A 16610-nucleotide genomic window follows, 5' to 3' on the forward strand; every position below is an offset into this window, starting at 1 on the left:
AGGTACGTGAAACATACCAACAGACGGATGGGTGAAAAATCAGACGGACAGATATGCAGCATACAAGAGGCATGTGTGATCTAGGTAGGTACACTTAGAAAACGGTTCTATCGAAATTTGGCAAGGATGTTTTCTTGACCCTCGTTATGTCAAGGGTGAATTTCATAGAAATCGGTTCAGATTTACATAAAGATCTTATATATATCGCCCTATTATTACTTCTGGAGCCACTGTAAGCGTATTTATTGACCAATCTTGTTAAAATTTTGCACAACGGATTTGTCGACGGCTACCACAATATCTAAGAAGTTTGGTCGACATCGGATCAGATGTAGATAAAGCTTCCATATATAACTTCGTCTAATTTTGGGTAATTTGCAATAATGTTGTCATTTGTCAACCGTAATTATTACAGTTTGAACATAATTGCTCGATTTTCGATACGGATTTTTTAAAAAACCCAACTGAACAATCCGCCGAGGTCCATCAAAAATGGTTCAGAATTAGATATAGCTCCCACTTTGTAGTTATAGGGAAGGGTAGCGTATTATACTGTCGGCACCGCCCGACTTTTCCCTTTCCTTATTGGTTTAATATATAGAACCTATGTCAAAATCCAGTTTGACTTTAATTTTGCAACCGATTACAATATCGAATAGAACCTTCTTAGATTTTCTTACAATAGGGCCTATAAAGGGTGCCTTTTTAGCAATTATCTTTTTGGCATCAATGGTTTAAACAGCCCATGCATGTTTCGTATTTTTTTTCACAGTCAAACATCTTCGGTTTGGTCTATAATTTAACCATGAATCATCTTACAAACGAACAAAGCTTACAAATTATTGAATTTTATTATCAAAATGCCTGCTCTGTTAAGAAAGTTCATCGCGCGCTTCTTTCATTGAGCGAAGAAGCTAATTTTTGGCTCAATGGGTACGTAAATAAGCAGAATTGTCGATTTTGGAGTGAAGATCAGCTAGAAGCATTGCAAGAGCTACCAATGCATCCAGAAAAAGTCACAGTTTGGTGAGGTTTATAGGCTGGTGGCATCATTGGACCGTACGTACTTCTTCAAAGCTGATGCGTATCGCTCCCAACTTTTTTTTTTGCCCAAAATGCAAGAGCTTGACTTGCATGACATGTGGTTTCAACAAGACGGTGCCACATGTCACACAGCACGCGTAACAATAGACTTATTGAGAGGCGAGTTCGGTGAACATTTTGTTTCACGTTCGGGACCGGTCAATCGTGTGATTTAAAGCCTTTAGACTATTTTTTGTGGGGCTATGTTAAAGCTCATGTCTATACAGACAAGCCCGCTTCAATTGACGTATTGGAACAAAAAATTGAACCACTTATTTGTGAGAACCGGCCGAAATGTTGGAAGAGTATGACAAAATTGGACTAAGTGGATGGACCATTTGAGGCGGAGCCAAGGTCAACATTTGCGTGAAATAATCTTCAAATATTAAATTATATTGACCGTGCTATCGATTCAAATAAAAATTTCATGAATTTTTCTGAATTGCATGTGTTTTTTTTTTAATCCTTTATATGGGAGCTATATCTAAATTTGGACTGATTTTTATGAAATTGCTAATTTTCAAATTTTGACCATGAACATTCCACTAAGGAACTGGGGCAAACTTCTCACATATCAATGAGTGCAGTCCGATTTAAGTTTTAAGCTCAATGATAAGGGGCCTCCTTTTTATAGCCAAGACCGAACGGCGTGCCGCATTGCGACACCTCTTTGGAGAGAAGTTTTACCTCACAAATGTTGCCAGCATTAGGAGGGGAAAACCATCGCTGAAAGTTTTTTCTGATGGTCTCGCCTGGATTCAAACCCAGGCGTTCAGCGTCATAAGCGGACATGCTTACTTCTGGTCTATTTCTTCCTGGGAATAGACCACAAATCTTTATATGGGTAAGGTTATGTTGAAAAAAGGGTGCAGATTTTAATTTGCCCCATGCCACTATGGACATACACCTAAGCCAGTAAACGGCTTGTTGTGCGCTCTAAAAACTATAAAGAACCCTCTAAAACGAAAATGCTAAATTAGGAATTCCGTGCTACTTACAAAATCCTTAATTGATTTCGATACCACTCCCCTAAGTTGGTTCATTTCTGGTATTATGTCCCCATCTAAGTGCCGGTATCTGTTAGACGCGGAAGCCAGCCAATGACAAAGGAAATGTTCCAAAGTCTCATCATCTTCCCCGTATGTCCTACACATGCTATCACTTGCCGCACTGATTTTTTATAAGTGAGCTCGTAGTCCTATGTGTCCTGTTATGATACCAATAGCTATACTGACCTCGTTCTTACTTCCTTTCAGTAATAGCCTCGTCTTTTCACGATCTGGATCCACCCATAGGAATTTCGCCGTCCTACCGACCGTTTCGCTGTTTGGAGGCCACCGTAGCGCAGAGGTTAGCATGTCCGCCTATGACGCTGAACGCCTTGGTTCGAATCCTGGCGAGACCATCAGAAAAAATTTTCAGGAGGTGGTTTTCCCCTCCTAATGCTGGCAACATTCGTGAGGTACTATGCCATGTAAAACTTCTCTTCAAAAAGGTGTCGCACTGCGGCCGCCGTTCGGACTCGGCTATAAAAAGGAGGCCCCTTATTATTGAGCTTAAACTTGAATCGGACTGCACTCATTGATATGTGAGAAGTTTGCCCCTGTTGCTTAGTGAAATGTTCATGGGCAAAATTTGCAATTTTACCGACCGTTTCGCTGTTCCACAATGTTGCATGCACATTCATCGCCCACTCCCTTAACTCGGACTGCGTCGACCCGAAAGGCTTCGTTTTAACCAAGTTTATTGAGGGCAGTCCTCTTACTTTCATTGCCAAATCGTCTGCCCTCTCATTCCTCCTCACTCCGTTATGGCCTGGCACCCAAACGATGCGGATTGTGCCATCCTCAGAAAAGGCGTTAATCTGCTTCTTACACTGCAAGATGGTTCGTGATCTTACCGTCCTGTTTGTTATTGCCCTTATGGCAATTTTACTGTCGGTAAAGATGTTTACACTTGATGTCCTCACGTTAGCACCACACCACTTCATGCATTTCGTGATCGCCCGGATCTCCGCCTGCAGGACCGTATTATGATCAGGCAGTCTAAAACAGATCTCAGTCCCTGGGTTCTCAATGCAGACCCCCTGGCCCACTCTGTCCTCTAGCTTTGATCCGTACGTGTAACATGATCTTCCAGATGGCAATACTAGGGTTCCATCATTCCAACACTGTGCCGATGGCAGCAATGCCTCGCATTCGACTTCAAGGTTTATCTCAGGTATCCGATCGGAAACCTCTTCCCTTCCTTCCAGGTTTCCTATCGTCGCCTCGATTATACCGCGATGGTATGAGCTGCTCCCATCCTCAATCCATTTATCCATCCCCTTAAGTCTCATAGCCGCAGTGGCTGCCTGACACTTAATCTGTATGTCAATGGGTCGGATATCTAAATAGAATAGTCTCCAGTGCTCTCGTGGGGGTAGTCCTCATCCCTCCGCCTATTCCAAGACAACATGTTCTCTGAACCTGTTGTATGTTCCATATGTTGAACTGAGGCGTAAGTAAGTTAATCTTTATATAAGTTTCATATAATGTCGTATAATGTCCCGATCGACCTACATGTCCGTTTGAGTGTGGTTTTTGGGGTGGGGCGACCCCCTGAGACTAGCCCCCAAATTTTTATATGAGTTTAGTATTCTACTTTCAATAAGCTTTCATTTAATACCCGTATGGTACCCACTTGGTAAACTTTTCACATTTGGTCGGTTTTTGGGGATTAGGCGGGCCCCTCGAGAGATGGGGTCGAATTGTTATATCAAGTACGTACACTACTGGTAAATAATATTCATTTGATATTCATATTGTCCTAATCGATAAACATGTCCGTTTGGGTGGACTTTGGGGTGGGGCGTTATTTGAACCCAAAGTTTTAAACAAATTTCGTGTTTTTGTGCTAGCATAAGTGTGCAAAACAAATTTCGCTTAAGTCGCTCCATCCATCTCCGTGTTTTAGAAAACTGGGGAAAGAGGGAGGGTCCGCTTTCCCTTCGGACATCAAAAAATTGGGTACTCTATATCCATCGGAGGGGTCAAACTCTACCATCTATAAAAATCGATTTAGGTGTTTTTGGGTCTATATTTAACATGCAAACAAACAATCCACAACACTTTAACTTTTATTTCATAGATGCAATGCATTTGTTTACTGTAGAGCTTAAAAAAATTTTTTTTGGTAATTCCTACTGTACCCTACTATTTATACGATTTGGTTGAAATTTTGTACAACGACTTCTATGACCTCTCAATACACGTGCCTGAATCAGTCTAAAACCCGATAAAGCTCCCATATAAACCGATTTCCCGGTTGCATTTCTTGACCCAATTCTTGTCTGATTAGCCTGAAATTTTGCACAACTTATTCTCCTAGGACATTCAACCAACCTACGTGGCAAATATGGTCTGAATCGCCTCATAATCTGAAATTATTCCCATATAAACCGATTTCCCGAGCTTTATTCTTGAGTCCCTGAAATTTTGAACAATGACTTCTACTATGGTCTCCATCATCCGAATGGTCTCCATTGCCGAATCGGTCCATAACCTGATATAGCTCCAGTAGTATAGCAATTTTTATCCAGTAGCCTTATAGTAGAGGTTATATAAAATTTGGCCCGCGCGGAACTTAGCAGGCTTTTACTTGTTAAGAAATGGCATACCTACTACACCCTACTACTACTCAACTTAAAGCAAACCACAATGTTATACTCAACAATATGACACTAAATTATAACCATCTCCGCTAGTTATACATCTTGGCTGATATTTAAATCAGTATTAGATAAGAACAGTAGGAATTTGGTCCATAAATATCAGAAACATGCAATGTTTTTATTAACACTCTAACTATGCATGTTCCGTTCCATGCCTTCAATTTTGACTTTTCTAAATATCTATTTTGCACAGTGTAACTGTTGCCATGAATGCATTGTCAAGGAATTAAGTTTTACTAAATGGTCAGACACAACACAAAAGTCATCCCCGGGCTATATTAACAATGGTAACTAAGTAGTTGTGGCCTTAGAGAGTAAAGTGGAGTGTTGTAGCATGGTTTTATATTTGGAGATCTCTCAAGGCAGACCTTAAAAGGAAAGCTAGCTAGCTAGCCTTCCCAGCAGCCAGCTTGGCAGTCAGGTAGACTGGTTGGTAAGTAAGGTAGTCTTAGCAACCAAACCAAGTGCCTGTCCGTCTCTCTGTCCTACTGTCCACCAGACAGTTCAGCTACAAAACGCACATGTTCACTGCCAAAAGATCAATACATTTCTTTTGGTTGCGCTCATACTCAAAAGGCAAAGCCGTAGGCTCCTTCAGCTTAAAACGCCTTCCTTGAGTAGCCGGATAGCCGTTCGGCTGCTGAGGCTGGCTACTTGACTCACTCGTTTGCTGGCGAAAGGGAGATGTTGGCCGAGACTCCAGTATAAAATGTGGAGCGTTTCGGTTCTGTTTGTGTTCTTGTTTATACCAATGTGAATGTTTGTACGTATGTATGCTGGTACACTATATGCAGTACAAGAGAACACATTTTAAGCCTGGCCTTAACATGCTGCAACAAAATGTCTTGTTTAGCAAAGTTTGAAACGGAAACAAGCAACATTTTGTAATGCTCTTGTTAGTTGTTTGCCTTTGATTTTTGTTGGCCTCAAAGGAATCGAAACGAAAAAAAGTATTTCGTTCGATTTTTCTTCTTTACGATGCTCCAATTGCCCGTTGTTGTGGCTAAGCTTGGTCGCTGTTATGTTTTTGGGTGCTCAAAAGCAAGCAAATTAAACGAAAAGTGCGTTGAAAATGTTAGCCTTGTTGCATTTAGGTTAGGCTTGCGTTTTTTCGTCGAACAAAAAAAAAAATAAAGACAAACTTCCCCCTGATAATGTGTGCAAGCATGCGTACACTTTTTCTTACCGTGTTCATCTTGTGGTCAGTCACGCACATTATTTTGCCTGGCTCACGCTCAGCATTTAAAACGATAGCTTTTTGGAGGTGGCTATGACTACTGCTTGAACAGTGGTGAAAATGTGCTTTGAAGAGAAAATTGGGGGGAAAATAAGGCAAAATTTCGGCCAAATAGGATAAAAGTTCAGCATTCTACAGTCTTAAGGTATAACAAGTAAAAGCGTGCTAAGTTTGGCCGGGCCGAATCTTATATACCCTCCACCATTGATCGCATTTATCGAGCTCTTGCCACGGTATCTCTTTTTAGGCAAATAAAGGACAAAAGAAAAGAATTGCTATAATATTGGATACCATAGTAGAAGTCATTGTGCAAAACTTCAGCCAAATCTAGTAAGAATTACGCCCTTTAGGGGCTGAAGAAGTAAAATAGGGAGATCGGTTTATAGGGGAGCTGCATTAGGCTATAAATCGATTCATGCCATTTTCGACACGTATGTTAAAGATCATGAGAGAAGCCGATGTACAAAATTTCAGCTAAATCGAATAATAATTGCGCCCTCTAGTGACTCAAGAATTGAAGACACCAGATCGGCTTATATGGCAGCTATATCAGGTTATGGACCGATTTTAACTATACTCAGCACAAATTTTCAGGCAAATCGGATAATAACTGCGTCCTCTAGAGGCTCAAGAAGTCAAGACCCCAGATCGGTTTATATGACAGCTATATCAGGTTATGGACCGATTCGAACCATTCTTAATACAGTTGTTGAAAGTCATTTTAAAACACCTCATGCAAAATTTCAACTAAATCGGATAATAATTGTGCCCTCTAGCGGCTCAAGAAGTCAAGATCCCAGATCGGTTTATATGGCAGCTATATCAAAACGTGGACCGATATAGCCCATTTACAATCCCAACCGACCTACACTAATAAGAAGTATTTGTGGAAAATTTCAAGCAGCTAGCTTGATGCATACTTAGCACGGACGTTGGAAGTCATAACAAAAGCCCTAGTGACAACTTTCTGATGACACATTTCAACAAATTTCAGTCCTGGTGACAAATTTCGGATGAAAAGTTAAGCTCCTTGGGACCCAAATCCGGAGATTGGTTTATATGGGGCTATATCACTTTGCATACCGTTTCGGATCTTATTTAGCACGGATGTTGGAAGTTGGGGCTGAAGACTTTGTAACAAATTTTAGCCAAATCAAAGAAGAAGTAAAGAAGTGAAATCCTGGGTTTTTATGAGGGGTATATCAGTTTTTAGACCGATTCGGAGCGTACTCCTGGTGTCAAATTTCAGCCAAATCGGTTAAAAATTGCGGCTTCTAAAGTCGGAAGAATTCAAATCCTGGGATCAGGATCGGTTTTTTTTTACCGATCCGAAACATACTTAGCACAGATGCTGGAAGTCATTACAGAAGTCCTTGTGCCAAATTTCAGTCAAATCGGATGACAATTGCAGCTTCTAAGGGCTCAAGAAGTCAAATCCGAGTATCGGTTTATGGGGAGCTAAATCAGTTTTTAGACCGATTCGGAGCATACTTGGTACCGATGCTGGAAGTCATTACAGAAGTCCTTGTGCCAAATTTCATTTAAAACGGATGAAAACTCGGACTGCGTCGAACCGAAAGACTTCGGGTTATCCATTGGCGGCAGTCCTCTGGCGGCAGTCCTCTGGCGGCAGTCCTCTGGCCTTCACTGCCAAATCGGCTGCTCTTTCATTGCCCCTTAGATTAGGTTAGAGTGAAAAGAGTGCCCTATACATGCTATCACTTGCCGCACCGATTTTGCATACGTGAGCTCGTAGACCTATGTGTCCCGTTATGACACCAAAAGCCATACTGACCTCTTTCATACTTCCTTTCAGCAATAGCCTCGTTCTCTTAAGATGCTGATCACCCCATAGAATTTTCACCGTACTACTGACTGTTTCGCTATTCTGCATTGTTACTTCTTTGTGACTTCTTCCACCCGAAAGGCTTCGGGTTAACCAAATCGTCTGCCCTTTCATTCGCTCATACTCCGTTATGGCTCGGCACCCAAACGATGCGGATTGTGCCATCCACAGAGAAGGCGCTAATCTCCTTCTTACACTGCAAGACTGTTTGTGACCTTACCTTCATCGTAGTTATTGCTCTTATGGTCATTTTATTGTCCTTAAAGATGTTCAAACTCGACGTCCTCGCGATTGTACCACACCACCTCACGCACTGCAGGATCGAACTATGGTCAGGGTTCTCAATGCAGACCCCCACGCCCACTCTGTCCTCTAGCTTTGATCCATCCGTGTAACATGGTCTTCTAGATGGCAGTACTAGGGTTCCGTCAATCCAAGAATATGCCGCTGACAGCAGTGCCTCGCGCTACAGTCTTTAAAAATAGAGATATTGGGCTGAAACTTTGCACAGGTTCCTTTTTTGCAGGTAAAGTTCGAAGATGGGCTATATCGGACACTATCTTGATATAGCCCCCATATAGACCTATCCGCCGATTTAGGATCTAAGGCCCATAAAGCCACATTTATTATACGATTTTGCTGAAATTGGGGACAATGAGTTGCGTTAGGCCCTCCGACATCCCTCTTCAAATTGGCCTAGATCGGTCGAGATTTGCATAAAGATGCCATATAGACCGATCCGCCGATTTTGGGTCTAAGCCACATTTATTATACGAATTTGCTGAAATTTGGGACAGTGAGTTGCATTAGGCCCTTCCACATCTTTCTTCAATTTGGCTCAGATCGGTTCAGATTTGGATATAGCTGCCATATGAACCGATCTCTCAATTTAGGGGATTGGGCCCATAAAAAGCGCATTTATTGACCGCTGTCGCCGAAATTTGAGTTGTTTTAGGCCCTTCGGCATTTTTCTTCAATTTGGCTCAGATCTGTCCAGATTTGGATATAGCTGCCATATGAACCGATCTTTCAATTTAGGGTTTTGGGCCCATAAAAAGGCCCTTCGACATTTTTCTTCAATTTGGCTCAGATCTGTCCAGATTTCGATATAGCTGCCATATAGACCGTTCTCTCGATTTAAGATTATGGGGCCACAAAAGGAGCATTTATTGTCGGATTTCGCCGAAATTTAGGAGAGTTAGCTGTGTTGAGCTCTTCGACATTTTTTTGCAACTTGGCCCAAATCGGTCCAGATTTGAATATAGCTGCCATATAGACCGATATCTCGATTTAATGTTTTGGCCCCATAAAAGGCGCATTTGTTGTCCGTTTTAGCCTAAAGTTCGGACAGTGAGTTGTGTAAGGCTCTTCGTCATCCCTCTTCAATTTAGCCCAGATCGATTCAGATTTGGATTTAGCTGCCATATAGACCCATCCTTTTTTTAAAGTCTTGGCGCCATAAAATCCACATTTATAATCCGATTTCGCTGAAATTTGACACAATGACTTAGGTTAGGCTTTTCGACATCCGTATAGTGTATGGTTCAGATCGGTCTATATTTGTAAAGGGTGATTTTTTTGAGGTTAGGATTTTCATGCATTAGTATTTGACAGATCACGTGGGATTTCAGACATGGTGTCAAAGAGAAAGATGCTCAGTATGCTTTGACATTTCATCATGAATAGACTTACTAACGAGCAACGCTTGCAAATCATTGAATTTTATTACCAAAATCAGTGTTCGGTTCGAAATGTGTTCAAATTTTGACAAATTTTGTTCAGCGATGAGGCTCATTTCTGGTTGAATGGCTACGTAAATAAGCAAAATTGCCGCATTTGGAGTGAAGAGCAACCAGAAGCCGTTCAAGAACTGCCCATGCATCCCGAAAAATGCACTGTTTGGTGTGGTTTGTACGCTGGTGGAATCATTGGACCGTATTTTTTCAAAGATGCTGTTGGACGCAACGTTACGGTGAATGAACACATTTCGAACCGAACACTGATTTTGGTAATAAAATTCAATGATTTGCAAGCGTTGCTCGTTAGTAAGTCTATTCATGATGAAATGTCAAAGCATACTGAGCATCTTTCTCTTTGACACCATGTCTGAAATCCCACGTGATCTGTCAAATACTAATGCATGAAAATCCTAACCTCAAAAAAATCACCCTTTATATGGCTACCAAAAAGACCAATATTTGTTCTCTCTCAATATCCGTATCGAATTTGGTACAATTTGGACCATATTTCGTATAGCTGCTATGGAGGCATGTATTATGCATTTTTCACCGGATTATGACGAAAGGTGGTTTACATATATACCCGAGGTAGTGGGTATCCAAAGTTCTGCCCGTGGTGAGTATCCAAAGTTAACGCCTTTTTACTTTTTTTGTATTATCTAATACAATGGAACTATTAAAATCGATTTTCTTTTAACTTAAACTAACTGGAAAGTAGCAGAAATAGTTTCCATTTATTGGGATATATGTAAGTTCAAATACTTTAAAGCTTTTAATTGCCTATAATAAGGTCTTTGCTGACTTGAACCACTGTTCCTCTTCGTTTTAAGGATAATACAACGGAGATTCTTAAGCTTAGGTTGTTTTTGATTTGGTTTTAGAAGTTGCACGGAAAACATTAACAAGGCTCAAAACACAATTTAAAATCATGCAAATTCGTTGTCCAAAAAACAAAGAAAAAACGAAAAAAATCTCGAAAAATAACACCAACAAACTCGTATGGAAACGCAACATTTTTTAAAGATAAATAAGTGAACTCCACAAGACAACCACATCATTTTTGTTTTGTTTTTCTATTGCGTTTCGTTTTGCTTTATCCAGACGGTCATTTCATGCATATATGATGAATTTTCTTTTCCGAAACTCCCTACATGCCTCCCCGTTCTATCTGCATTTCAAGGCATGTTATTTTGTTTTCCTTGCAAAGTTTGGCAGACAAGTGATAAACTTTTGTGGCCCCGTTAAAGCTTCAAATGGCATGTCTAAAGCGTCTCTCATATTATTTGGCCCGTCGCTTATGGTGTTTTGCATTTTTGCAGATTTACCAAAAGAGTCAAACTCTGATGTTTCTATCAGTACGGTACCAAGGAACCAATAACAACAACAAAAGTGCAAAATCAATGGAGTATTAAAACGAGTAAAAAAAAAACAGAAATCACCTTTGCATCTGAGCTGAGTGGTAACTCATAGGAATATGCCACCTTCCCTTCCAGTGCGCAACACCTTAGTGTTACAATCCATGGGGACGGGACGACTACCAACCATGCAACAAAGTTCGCTTTTAGCCAAGCTTAGCAACCTGCTGCTGCTGCTGTTGTTACTGGTGCTTATGTTTGCTTGCATTTCATTTCAGATTTCAGCGCCTTTCAATATTGATTTCTTGGCTGGCACTATAACAACGAATCGAGAGTGTTTTTTTTGGATTTTTCTTGAATTTTTGCATCCCATGTAAATTTGTCTGGAGTTCTTTTAAATGGCCTTGCATTGCCATGTTGTTTGAATGTAGCAGACCAACTAAAAAGTAACATTCGAGGACTAATTGATTAGCACCAAACAAGATTTTTATCTCAGTTTGAAAACTTAATTATTTTACCTCGGGCCCAGTGGAGAAGAAAACGCACAAAAATTGAGCAATGCAAAGCAAAGGCTTGAAAGGCTTCTTTGGGCGGAAAGGAAAAAACCAAAACAATAAAAACAGATTAAAATTATAAAGGGAAGTAGAGAAAAAAATTAAAAAGGTTAGAAAAAAAAAAACAAGTAAAAAGGCGTTAAGTTCGGCCGGGCCGAACTTTGGATACCCACCACCTCGGGTATATATTTAAACCAGCTTTCGTCAAAATCTGGTGAAAAATGCATACCTGCATGCCCCATAGGAGCTATATCGAAAAATGTTCTGATTTGAGCCACATACTAATAAGTACGAGTCATTTTTCAATTGTGTATAACAAAATTTTGATCTTTTTAATAGCTATATCTAAAAATAAACCGATCTGAACCATGTACGACAAGGGTGTCGAAAAACCTAACATATGTCGCTGTGTAAAATTTCAGTGAAATCGGATTATAAATGCGCCATTTATGGGGTCAAGAATTGGCAGCTATATCCAAATCTGAACCGATTTGGGCCAAGTTGCAGAAAAATGTCGAAATCGGACGATAAATGCGCCTTTTATGTGCCAAAAACTTTAAATCAAGAGATCGGTCTATATGGCAGCTATATTCAAAATCTCAGCCGATTTGGAACAAATTGAAGAAGGGCCCCAACATAACTCACTGTCTCAAATTTCGGCAACATCGAACAAAAAAAGAATCTGTGCAAAATTTCAGCTCAATATCTCTATTTTTAAAGCCTGAAGAGTGATTTCAACAGACAGACGGACGGACAGTGGGTAAATCTACGGACAGTGTACCTGTCCGCTACGCAATCGATGTTATAATACTTTTAAGGGGTAAAGATCATAAACAGCTTTGCAGAAGGGCCTAAAGGGTCTTGCAGATAACATAAGACCTTGGGGTCTCAATGTTAACCTAGACAAGTCAAAAATTTGGCATCGTCTGGGTGCCGGACCATAACGGAGTAAGGGGTGATGAAAGAGCAGACGATTTGGCAGTGAAGGCCAGAGGACTGGCATCAATAAATTTGGTTAAACCGAAGCCTTTCGAGGACGCAGTCCGAGTTGAGGGAGTGGAACGCACGTAACACTGTGAAAAAGCGAAAGTGTCAAGGGAGAGATCCGGATAGTGAAAAGACGATGCTATTACTGAAAGGACGTAAGAAGGAGTCACTATAGCTTTCGGTATTATACCGGGATATTAAGGTCTACGAGTTCTATTATACAAAATCGGTGCGGCAAGTGATAGCATGCCATACAAATGTGGGGAAGATGATGGGACGTTGGAGTATTTCCTATGTCATTGGCATGATGTCGCGGCTAAAAGACACCGGTACTTAGGTGGCGACACAATACCAGACATGAACTAACTTGGGGAAGTGGTATGGAAATCAATTAAGGATTTTGTAAGTAGCACGGAATTCCTTACTTAAAATTTTCTTTTTCGAAGTTACTGTTTAGTCTTTAGAGCGAACAACAATCCGATTACTGGCGTAGGTATTACTGGCATGGGGCGGATTAATATCCGCACCCTCTCCTCTTAATGCTGGCGACATTTGTGAGGTACTTTGCCATGTAAAAACTTCTCCCCAAAGAGGCATCGTACTGCTGCCCGCCATTCGGACTCGGCTATAAAAAGGTCCTCCTTATCATTGAGCTTAAAATTTAATCGGACTGTACCGATGTATATATGAGAAGTTTCATATGTGAAAACTTTGCCACTATTCTTTAATGAAATGTTAATGGCTAAGAGTTGCATTCAATTTGGATTTTCAAGCCTTAGGTTATGACTCGGATACTTAAACCAGTTGTCGTTTAAAAAAGTCATTGAGCAAAATTTGAGACAAATCGGATAAGAAATGCGCCCTATAGGGGCTAGCGAAGTAAAATTGGCAGATCGGTTTATATGGAAGCTTTATCAGGTTATGGATGGATTCCGACCATATTTGGAACGTTGAATGTCAAAAGAAAAGTCGTGCAAAATTGTGCAGGTAAATCAGACAAATCGGTTTATATGGAAGCTTTATCAGTTTATGAACGGAAAAGTCGTTGTGCGCAATTTCATGTCAATCAGACTGAAACTGCGCCCTCTAGGGACTCAGGAAGTGCAATCGGGAGATTCGTTTTATGGAAGCTTTATCAGGTTTTAAACAGATTCATCCATGCCTGTCACATATGTTATATGTCATAGAAGTCATTGTGCAAAATGTCAGCTAAATCGGATGAGAATTCCACCCTGTACAGACTCAAGATGCATAAACATGAACTGATATGTTCCATTTACAATCCCAAAGGACCTACACTAATAGGAAGTATTCGTGCAAAATTTCAAGCAACTAGCTTTATTTCTTCGAAAGTTAGGGTCGCTACGGACACAACATCCGCCTTCCAATTCTCTTTTCCGGGAATGCGAATCTGGAAGATCTTATCTCGAGTCGTTCTCGGTACCTCGCAATCCTGATTACGGCAACCATGGCGGCATAGTTCGGAATGAACGGCTCTAGTTTTTAAACCCTCTTTATCTGCCTGGTACAAGCCTCGCTATCCTTAGTCTTCCATTATACCAGTGTCAACATTTGTATCTCAATAGCTATGGCTTTACTACCCAATTCCAAACAAACATTATTCTGCAGAAATAAAAGGCGCGTAGAGTCTTTTGGCTTCTTCCTTCCCAATTCCTCATCCAGTAAAGTTTAATTTATTATATTATATTTTATGTTATTTTTTTTTTTATTTTTACTTTTTTACTGCTTTTTTTTATTTTATTTGACTTTGTTTAGTTTTATTTTTTTAATTTATTTTATTTTATTTTTTATTTCTTTTATTTCTTTTTTTTAATTTAATTTTATTTAACTTTATTTATTTTATTTTATTGTATATTATTTTATATTATTTTATTTTCTTTTATTTTAATTTTTATTTTATTTTAATTTATTTTATATTATTTTATTTTATATTTTTTTTTATTTTATTTTATATTATTTTATTTTATTTTACTTTATTTTATTAGTTCTTTCATTCTATTTTTTTTTGGTAATGCAGTTTCGACTTTCACTAACTATCCATATATTGGGTTGCCCAAAAAGTAATTGCGGATTTTTTAAAAGAAAGTAAATGCATTTTTAATAAAACTGAATGAACTTTAATCAAATATGCTTTTTTTACACTTTTTTCTAAAACAAGCTAAAAGTAACAGCTGATAACTGACAGAAGAAAGAATGCAATTACAGAGTCACAAGCTGTGAAAAAATTTGTCAACGCCGACTATATGCAAAATCCGCAATTACTTTTTGGGCAACCCAATATATTCAAGCAAAAAATTATGTTTTGATGAATTAGTGAAGGGTTTATGAGTCCACAACCTTAGAGGCAAGTGGTACTACATTCCTACTGTCCCCAACTACTCGCGTTTCAAACGCCTGAGTTTTAAAAATTTTTCCTTGTTAATTTCTTTACTTGAAATGCTCTTTAGCTACGCCCTTGACTTAAACCTCTACATCGTACTAAACTGACTATTTCCGTTTGTTGTTCTTGAAGACTTTGTTGTTATGTTTTTGACTTCGCTTGGTTTTTTGCTGATTTCATTACGTTTTAATGAAAATGTCTTTTGTCAAAAGCTAAATTGTAGTTGCTGTTGAAGTTAACAACATTTCATGTTGCCATATAAGTAGTCTTGCCGAGACAACAACATCTACATGCGCTGTTGTTAAAGCCCAACCATATATGAGCCAAGTATAGCAGGGGAGCAGCCCAGTTTTTATGGCTGCACTCATTTAGAAAAAATAAGGATTGAATTCAAGTATTGTAGATAGTAGTAGATGTTTTTTTTTTTTTTTGTTTCAGTTTCGGTTGGACTATGTCGTTTGGTAATGTAAAATATGCAATTTTAACATCTTCTTTTAGTAATGGTCGGTCGGTCGGTCGATCCATCGTCTGGGCTAAAATCTGCGACTTCAACATAAGTATTGGATTATACGCTTCACCAGGACCAAATGTGATCCTCTCATGGTTAGTAGTAAGGAAGGTAAAAAAAAAGAAAACGAAACGACGAAAGCTACTACCAAACATGACCAACAAAATCGCCAAACAACAAAAACGCGTTTAAAGTTGTGTTTAATGTCACATAAAAATGTCATTTCGCTTTGGCCGTCTTGTTGTTGCAGCACTGGCTGCTGCCAGCGGCAATAGCAGTGTCTTCAGCCGTTTTATTGAAGTAATTTCTCCAATAACATTTACAAGAGAGCCCATAAAAAATCACCGGAAATTTGTAATCAATGAATGGGTAGCAGTCCGGTCGGGGCTTTGCTGATTTGCATACATTTAAATAAACATTGTTTTGGAAAATCGAATAACACCAAAGAGAGGAGACTTACCTTTTTTGTTTTTTTTTTTTTTTTTTTAAGCCAAATGAACCAAAAGTTTCACACGATATCCCAGAAAATTCGCCTTTTGGTCATATGAAACGGCGGCTAATCCAAACAAATTAAGTTGAAACAAGAAACTGGAAGGAAAAGAAAGACAAATAGAAAGTTTAAAACCAGAACAATTGTTAGAAATAGAATGTTTCATTTATATTTGTAGCCCTAAATGCTAATGCGATGTTATCGTAGACAACAACCCTTGCTATATTTCATATAAGAATTTTCCGGCTGTTAACACAACGCAAAGTGTGTGTGTGTGTGTCCGGATGTGTGCCCTATGTTAATGGCAATTTTGTGTATGCTGGTGTTGTTTTTGCATTACTAACTGCGCATATTCTTTATTGAAACAGAACATCTGTCCTCCCTTACGCCATCTGTTGTGGCATAGCCAAACTTTCAGTGCCATACACTCACACACTTACACCCAATGTTATGAGATGATGATGTTGTGCCTTAGTTTTGTTGTTGTTCTTATACTCATTGCCTTGTCCTAACAGAGATGTTTATCTTTAGATTTGTTATGTTAATTTCGTGTGTCATCATCGCCCATATGCACAGTGTTGAGCAAGTGGTGAGGTACAGCAATGAGGGCATACTAAGGGCATAAGCAAAGGAGTTGGTATTTAAATGCAAATGACGAAAGGGTTGTTGAATTACAACAACAACAACAACAACAACAA

General features: G+C 39.4%; 1 protein-coding gene across 4 annotated transcripts in view; it reads right to left on the reverse strand.

Annotated features, from left to right (window-relative positions):
- The window catches only part of LOC106081756 (homeotic protein antennapedia), a 527471-nt gene that overhangs the window by 340174 nt on the left and 170687 nt on the right, over positions 1-16610 (reverse strand). For all 4 annotated transcript variants that reach the window (XM_059362108.1, XM_059362106.1, XM_059362107.1 and 1 more), the window contains exon 3: positions 15883-16010. The gene's annotated coding sequence lies outside the window, so the exon portion shown is untranslated. The remainder of the gene's footprint in view (positions 1-15882; positions 16011-16610) is intronic.

Source organism: Stomoxys calcitrans, chromosome 2 (assembly GCF_963082655.1).
Source record: "Stomoxys calcitrans chromosome 2, idStoCalc2.1, whole genome shotgun sequence".
Classification (NCBI taxonomy): Eukaryota; Metazoa; Arthropoda; class Insecta; order Diptera; family Muscidae; genus Stomoxys; species Stomoxys calcitrans.